The sequence below is a fragment of the Triplophysa rosa genome, linkage group LG15 (genome assembly GCF_024868665.1).
Source record: "Triplophysa rosa linkage group LG15, Trosa_1v2, whole genome shotgun sequence".
Lineage (NCBI taxonomy): Eukaryota > Metazoa > Chordata > Actinopteri > Cypriniformes > Nemacheilidae > Triplophysa > Triplophysa rosa.
Window position 1 is genome coordinate 9,116,864 of NC_079904.1, and position 8,487 is coordinate 9,125,350.

General features: G+C 38.7%; 1 protein-coding gene across 4 annotated transcripts in view; it reads right to left on the minus strand.

The window, feature by feature from the left end:
• The window catches only part of myt1la (myelin transcription factor 1-like, a), a 51,752-nt gene extending 43,684 nt beyond the window's left edge, over window positions 1-8,068 (minus strand). For all 4 annotated transcript variants that reach the window (XM_057352473.1, XM_057352475.1, XM_057352474.1 and 1 more), the window contains exon 1: window positions 7,819-8,068. The gene's annotated coding sequence lies outside the window, so the exon portion shown is untranslated. The remainder of the gene's footprint in view (window positions 1-7,818) is intronic.
• Between the last annotated feature and the right edge of the window lie 419 nt (window positions 8,069-8,487).

The following is an 8,487-nucleotide window of genomic DNA, read 5'->3' on the forward strand; positions in this document are numbered from 1 at the left end:
CTGCCCCCAGTGAGCCAATTGCATAGCAGCCTGCGTGAGGCAAGGTGGAGTGTGTGCAAGCGCGTGCGTGCGTGTTAAAAATAACAGCTCTCCCACTTCATGACTCATTCTCTAGGCTTTGTGTCCGACACTCCCAAACAGTGTCTGGAAAGAAACCCTACAGCCAACTCTTTAATTTACAGACTGGTCATTCCTTAACATCTCTCGTGTGTGTATGTGTGCACGCGTGTGCGTGCGTGCGTGCGTGCGTGCGTGTGTGTGTGTGTGTGTGTGTGTGTGTGTGTGTGTCCAACGTTGTATATAAATATCCCCAAAGCTAATTGGTATGGACATGATGTGATGCTTCGCTGTTCATGCCAGCCCTGTTATATGATGTTGTTATGTAACTTTTCACAGGGCTGGTCTACAATGACAACCGAAGGTGAGAACAGCAGATGGAACACAGATGCCACCAGTGCGTGTATGATTTAGTCAGACTAGAGTCCGGACCAACTGTGGTAGACTCGCATAGGAAAGAAGAATCACGAACGAGATATCTTTAATGTCTCCAACGTTTCTCACAGATGTCAATGAGACCACATGAGAAGTGAGACTTAGGTTTTCTGCCTCTTTGATTTGTCTCCTGAGAAAATGACATATTGTCTCTAAAGTTTCAACAGAGATCTCACCACTGTCTCAAACTGCTTACATTTGCCAGTATACCAATATCTTAAGTCAGAAATTTCAATGTGAATTTCAAGGATAGTTCACCCAAAAATAACAATTCTGTTATTTATTTACTCTCATGGTGTTCAAAAACAGTTTATGACTCTTCTGTGAACACGAAAGATATTTTGATTGTATGGTTTGTGTCCATACAATGGAAGGCAATGGGGGTCAGTGTTGTTTGGTAACCAATGTTCATTAAAATGTCTTTTGTGTTTTGCAGAAGAAATAAAGTCATCTGCTTTGGAATGGCATGAGGGTGAGTCAATGATCAAGTAAGTTTCATGTTTGAGTGAACTATCTCTTTAAATATTTCTCATCAAATTCTCACAAAACTGAATTATCGCAATTATGCCATCCGCTTTTATTTTATAGCCCTTTACTCTTTTGGTCTATTTGTATTATTGGAATATTACTACAAACGTCTACAGTAAGACTAATTAATAATAAACTGAATGAAGTCTCATGAGCCATAAAAGAGCCTTTGAGCAATACAAATCTCTAATCAAGCTTGCAATAATGTTGAAATCCATGATTTCAAAACCCATTAAAAATTGTCAGGGATAAACAGAAAAGAGCATACTCTTTTACTTAAAAGGTTCTTCACAGCAATGCATTAGAATAACCATTCAGTTCTTAAAAAAAACATCTCTTTCTTACCTTTTTATAATCTGAAGAACTTTTTTTCACAGCAAAGAACATTTTGTGAAACAGAAAGGTTCTTCGGATGTTAAAGGTGCTTTATAGAACCATTTAGACAATTTGTTTCTTCTTCTATGGCATTGTGAAGCACCTTTATTTTTAGGAGTGTATAGCCTAAATCTATTACACTGTCAAAACATTGTTTTTTTTTTAGAATTGATTCTAAAATATAGGATTCAGACAAACAATCTCGTTATTGGTGCTGTGATATTCTACACTCTAAAAAAGGTGCTTCAAAAGGTTCTTTGATGCCATAGAAGAACCTTTTGGTTCCATAAAGAACCTTTAACATCTGAAGAACCTTTCTGTTTCCAAGAGGTTCTTTGTGGCAAAAAAGATTTTTCAGAAAGTAAGAAAGAGATGGTTCTTTGAAGAACCTTTGACTGAATGGTTCTTTGTGGAACCAAAAATGGTTCTTCTATGGCACCACTGTGAAGGACCTTTTATGCTCCTTTATTTTTAAGAGAACCATCTGACCTACAGGAACATGTCTGCTAAATGTAACTTTTCTTAAAACTTCAGATATAGCTGAAATTGAAATAGTGTGATTGTAGCACAATATCAGAATGTTTCTTTGTTGCTTATTTTTTTCTAATACCAGTATGAGCTTTCTTTCTTCCAAATATATCTCCCCCTCCCCCCAGAAACTTCGGTACAAATTGCATACTGACTTGTACACAGTATGAAGCGTGACTGATTATATAAACATTAAAAAGCAATTAAGACACCACTTCCATAGAAAAAAACTTTAAACCATCTAGTATATCCTTCTGTCATCTGCAAATTCGAGAGCTGTATCTTCATCCGATACCAACGCAGCAATGAGAACCTTGTTTCCTTTTTCTAATACTTTCTAATACTCCGTTAACACACTACATGCGTCTACGTCTGCGGTGGCAAAATACCCACTCTGGCCCATTTCAGCTCTCTAATGTACTCCATCCTCTTTTCCTTTTAGAACTACGCTAAGTATAAAGAGTGAGCAGAAAGCAGATGATATCTTAAGAGCTCAACTCCTGTAATCACCTAAGATTAGTTATTAAGGAAAATGCCCCTACTGAACAAACATACACACAAAAGGAATCCTTTTCAAATTCTAAAAGCAAGATGATGAGGATCCACCATTTATTCCCCCCTCCCTTCCACGAATCTGCAAATGCAACAGGAAATAGGCCTCCATATGTGGCCCCAGCTCATGGTGTGAGATGCTCTTACAGATTGGAGTGAATCATCACCATTATCGGATAGCCGTGTGTACGGTTTGTGCTTTCAACACACAGGCTCGATAGCTTTTCCAAGTCACTGTGCATATATGGGCAAATCAGGTCAGTAGTGATTTCGAGAGCATCTATGCAGTCTGTGGGGATGGGAGTTTATATCCCGGCGCTCGTGTGTTGTGTACTGATGCCACGAGCCTGACGATCTCCTGATAAGGTGATCAGATGCACTCGCAGGATTGAATGCAGTGATTGATGGACTCATGGGTATGGTTGGGGAAGATATGGCTGGTTTGGTATTTATAAAGGGAACAGCTCTGTAACCTCCTATCGTCCTCTCGGTTTGTTTTGCTTTCAAGTCACTTTCATGTATTTTCTTTCTATGTAACACAAAATATTGTGTTATAATATTAGTAGAAAGGAAAAATAGTCTATATATTTATACAATAGCAGATTTAAAGAGGTAGTACACCTAAAAATAAACATTGTTATAATTTATTCACCCTCATGTCAATCAAAACCTGTATATGACTCTTTGTTCTGTGAAATACAAAAGAAGATATTTTGAGAAATGTCTCAGTGGTGTTGTGTCCATATAATGGAAGTCTATGGGGGCAATGTTTTTCAAAATATCATCCTTTATGTTCTGCAGAAGAAAGAAAGTCATACACATTTGGAATGATATGGGGGTGAATAAATGATGAAAGAATTTTCATTTTTAGGTGCACTATCCCTTTAAAATGATTTTTTTGTAAAGAATTGATCTCGATATATTCTGTATACATATAGGTGACCCTACCTGAAAAAACATTTTTTTAACTTTTTTTTTTTTTTAATAAAATGATCCTACATAATGTAAAGAATATATTGTTATATTTTAATATAGACTGAGTCAAATACTAAAATCATAATGAAATGAATGGTTGAAATGGCTCCTAATATCTAGATTTTGAGACTTTGGTTTTCGCAGGCAGGGTCACATATTGTTCCACAGAAAAACAATGAAATGTGTTTCTGGAAAGACATGAGGGTAAATAAACAGTCATTCATTTACACACGGATAGCTGAATTAGTATGCAGTACAAGTCGCATTAGTTCAAATTGAATTAGATTATTAAACTACAGTTTATTTTGCCATTTAAAATGAACATGGTCCTAATTTAGGCTAAAACACTGCTGGGCTGCAGATGTTTACTTAGGGCGAGAGACTAGACTGGGTTTGTTTACACTGCATGCCTGCTGATCTTGCATCCTGGGATCTAACTCGGGCTGCCCCCGAATGTTTTATTCACCCTCATACAAATCTCTCACTAGCTTTCTTTTTCATTTTCTCACTCCCTCTTTCAGTCTTTTGCTTTTTTTCTCTCTGTCTCTCCCTCGCTTTACTCAACTAGGTCACAGCAGAATCTAATGTAGATCAGGACTTCCCATGGAAATGCAACATTATCATCTGAAAGCACGTAGCCTTCGTATATAATGAGCAAATTCAATGAACTCTCTATGTGTAGATGGAGGGTTTGTCCGGAGAACTGAGAAATCTTTACATCACCCCATGACCCACATCTATAAAACATGTCACCTGCACCAAACGTTATTGACTCAAGGCTAGTCTTTCTGAATGCCTACATTGGACCTTATGTTTCCTCTATAAGGAATTCTACCTGTCATTGCTCACACTGAGACTTATTAGAAGAAACATGCGTTGAAAATGTAGACTTGGATTATAAAGTAAAAGATTCAATGGAGAGACTGTTACTAATGGCTGTTTCCATGTACTCAATGCAGTGATGCTTTGCCATTAACCAATGCAATCGGCTGCTTTACCTTGACCGTGTTCTTTGTTTCTGAATATTTGTGTATGTTGATTAACTATTGCTTTGTTTTTGTAACTGCGTCTGTTAATGCAGGTGCTAGAAAACACCTTAAAGAATTGTTTCATGACATTACATGTACATATCACCAACAAGACATCATTATGCCATTATTTTCACAAAAGGCTCATGAACTGCAATGTCATGTTACGTTCCTACCAAGAATTTAATTCATTCAAACCGAAAAGTCCTATTCCAATCCAAATTCAGTTTTGGCGTGATTTTTCAGTCTCATGTCATAAGCATTGAAAGACTGCATGTCTGTGTGTGTGTCTAAGTTCATCAGCCCATAAATGCCTGTCTGTCAGTCTGATAATGCTCCTGTAGCACCACATGATTCAGCAAAACCGCACGGCATTAATACCACTAGAGCTACTTACCCTCTCTGTAAACCTCTCTTGAAGACTTTTTGGGACTGAGCATGCAGTAGATTGCAGAGTTAAAACTGTCTTCCTTTAAAGTGATCGTTCACCCAAAAATGAATATTCTGTCATCATTTGCTCACCCTCTTGTCATTTCAAACCTGTATGACTTTCTTTCTTCTGCAAAACACAAAAGAAGATATTTGAAGAAGAAAGTTGGTAACTGAACAGCACTGGCCCCTATTCACTTCTATTGTATGGACACAAATCCAATGCAAGTGAATGGGGGACAGTTAACAACATTCTTCAAAATATCTTCTTTTGTGCAGAAGTCATACAGGTTTGAAATGACAAGAGGGTGAGTAAATGATGACAGAATTTTTATTTTTGAGTGAACTATTACTTTAATTTACATAATCATGAATGGTTGGATTAGTGCCACACTACCACCAACAAACCCAAAGTCTCAGTTCGGCTTGAGGAAACTTAAAAAATCTGCTGGAAAAGGGGGAATTGGTTGGAAGTTTGGCAGAGCTGCATTAGTTTGACAGGTAGGTTAGAAATCTCACTTGCCTTAATGCTATAAGCACTGGCAGACTTTGACTTAAAGAAATAGTTCACCCAAAAATAAAGATTCTGTAGAGATATTGTACTCAAGTTTCTCAATACTGGTATGACTTTCTTTTCTCCGTAGACTCTTCCATTTAGCTTCCTCACTCAAGCCGGGCTGCAACTTTGTTCAGAAGGTTTAAAATGTCTGGATTATTTAGTGCCATCGAGAACAGACTTGTGCATTCTACATATGGAAGTGACATGAGGATGAGTAAATTATGACTGGATTTTATTTTTTAGTTGAATTATCCCAAAAAATGAGTACTGTTGGGTTTTAAATTAGCCTGAGTTTTTTAACCAATGGTTGGGAAACAAAAAGTCAGCATTAAATTATAACCCAAAGGTTGGTTCTGTTCATGAATTGAAAACAGCTCAGCATTTTTAAAAGTGTACAGTATAATAATGTGTAGAACTGTATTTTGTTAGCATTGCTATGGCAATGTATGAATAGAATATGATTCCTACACTGAAATAAACACGCCACAAATAAACAAAAATTTAAACAGTATAATAAGAATTTTTCAGAACACATACTCAAATTGATGAAACAGTAAATTAAAGCATAGATGTGACCATTATATTGTGCGTATATACTGTACATTGAGCCTAATATGCACATAAATTAAATCTGTCTAATTTTGCTCTTTCCAAAGCTGCCTTCACCGTCGGTGCTATTTTTATCTGAGCCATTGCCACACATCAGACAGAGTGGTAAGTGTTTGTATGTCTCTCTCTCTCTCTCTCTCTCTCTCTCTCTGTGCATGTGTGTGTGGTGTATGTGGGGTGGGTAAAGGGTGGTGGGGGTTGGCAACTCATTAAACCAGTAAGATTGTGAAATGGGCAGTGTTTCTCTCTCTCTCTCCCTTTCCCTCTCTTTTTCTGACTGTGTTTCTCTTCCTCAGCGTGTTTTCATATAAATGGCTCGGGAGCCCTCTGGGGTCATGGAGCTTCTAGCCAGACAAATCATATCTTCTCCTGAGAACAAGTCTCCACCTCAAACCCAGTGTTATACACTGACTGTTTAGCTTTAGATCGTAAATGCGGTACGCAGCTGAAAAGAAATCACAAAAGTAAGGTCGCTCAAACAATAATTTCAACAACAAAAAAATGTACAGGGTACTACTGCTAATAATAAGCATATAAGTATATAAGACAATAATGTCACTGCCATAAAATATCTGCAGAATGTTTCTATGGTAAGTTTAAACTACACTAACAAGCTTTGTTATACATAAGAGTAATGAGATCATATGCAGGAACCGTGTGAGATCGCATACAGTATTCATGAGCGCGAGTATGACATCTCACTCCTGAACTCCTGCTGAGATTGCTCTGAGACACCTTACTGCTGATCCAGGGCCAGTAACTCCTGCCTTAAGTCTCACCTGAGCTATTATTATGATTTATTATGGCTGGTTTTAGATCAGCTGGGAACATTAGCAACAATCTCACCCATCTCTTTGCATAAACATGTGTTCAGATGGTTGTACGTATAAATAATGCTGTCTTCTCATCACTGATGCAAACATACAGTGATTGTTTATGAGATTTGCACACTAGATTATCAATGAATACATATTTTGTTGTTTTATTCGTTTCATCGATACTTTTTAAATAATACCAATATCAATGTTAAGTAATTGTCAGTTTAGAAGAAATGTAAATCTCTGTCCCGGAGGTCCTGTGTATATACAATCACATTGCCCTATGGCATGTCCCTGGTTGACATTATATAACACCTCTGTACATTATATTCATGCCTATGGCTGCATTATCAGTAGCTGTTTATCGAGTCTCGGTTGTACCAACTCTTCTCTTTGTTCTACAGGTAAATCTACAAGAGCCACATTCAGCAAACCTCAGCCGCAACTCACATTCAACTTCAAATTGCTCAACTTTCAAAGTCGCATTTCCCGAGGAGCAAAAATGTTTAATCCGCCTCTGTAAGTTTGACCCAAACATGCACAATAAACCTTATAAAAACATGATGAATTTGCTGTCAGGCTTTAGCGAGAAATCAATTTATGCTCGCTAATTATTGAGTGTCATGCGTATATGTAGTTGAAAACAACTACTAGTCTGTCAGATAGCTAGCATCGTGTTTCGAAAGCCATAGAGGTAGCAGAGCTTACTTTGTCAGACAGCTCTGCAGCCCTGTGTGTTGGAATGCAAAAAGTGACGGCTTAATGAATGCATTATAGCGTCCAAAACGTCTTCCTCTCTCACACTTGTTCACACGCACAGGCAAGCATGCACGCTAACGGTCCATAAATGAGCACGGATTATGAGGCCACATCATGCCAGCGTGGCAAAACAAGAAGAACAAGAGGTAAACAAAGTGAAACCTACTGAAATGGCGACACTGTTTCTCTCTCTCTCTCAGTCTCTTCCCACACCGTGGTCTGAAAGTCTGCACCCGTCTTTCTCTTTAAAATGCTTTTTCTGTCCCTCAACGTGCACTCTTTTACTTCCTCTCCTCTGTTCTCTGGAGCTTTCTTTGTCTGAGCTCGGTATTCCTACAGCACTTGGAGAGATGGAGGGAGAGAGAGTGTTGGAGAACGAAACTGCAGCCGCTCTGGTGAGGCAGTAGAAAGAGCGGGAGAGAGAGAGAGCGAGGGAGGGAGGGAGGGAGAGACACAGACAGACAGACAGGGAGGAGGGGAGTGAGAGAGAGCCGGAGCAGAGGGAGGGAGCTGTGAGCTGAATGTGTGAGGCGGTATAGAGAGGCGCGTGAGGCAGTCTCCAGAAGCGACGCGACACTGCAGCACTACCAAGTGTGGAGCATGCGGAGCCAGACTTACCCACTTCACCTTACTGCTGTCAGATAGACAAACAGACAGCGCCGCGCGGCTTAGGGGGCTGCTGGGCCAAAAAATGTAGACATTTTAGAAATTTAGAAATTGTATAGAAGATAAACAAACTTAACGCTCATGCTTAGCTTTTTGGTCTACATGAAGAACAAAGGGCAGGCTGGAAATGTCTCATCTTTAGGTTCTCTCTCTCATATTAATTCAGCTT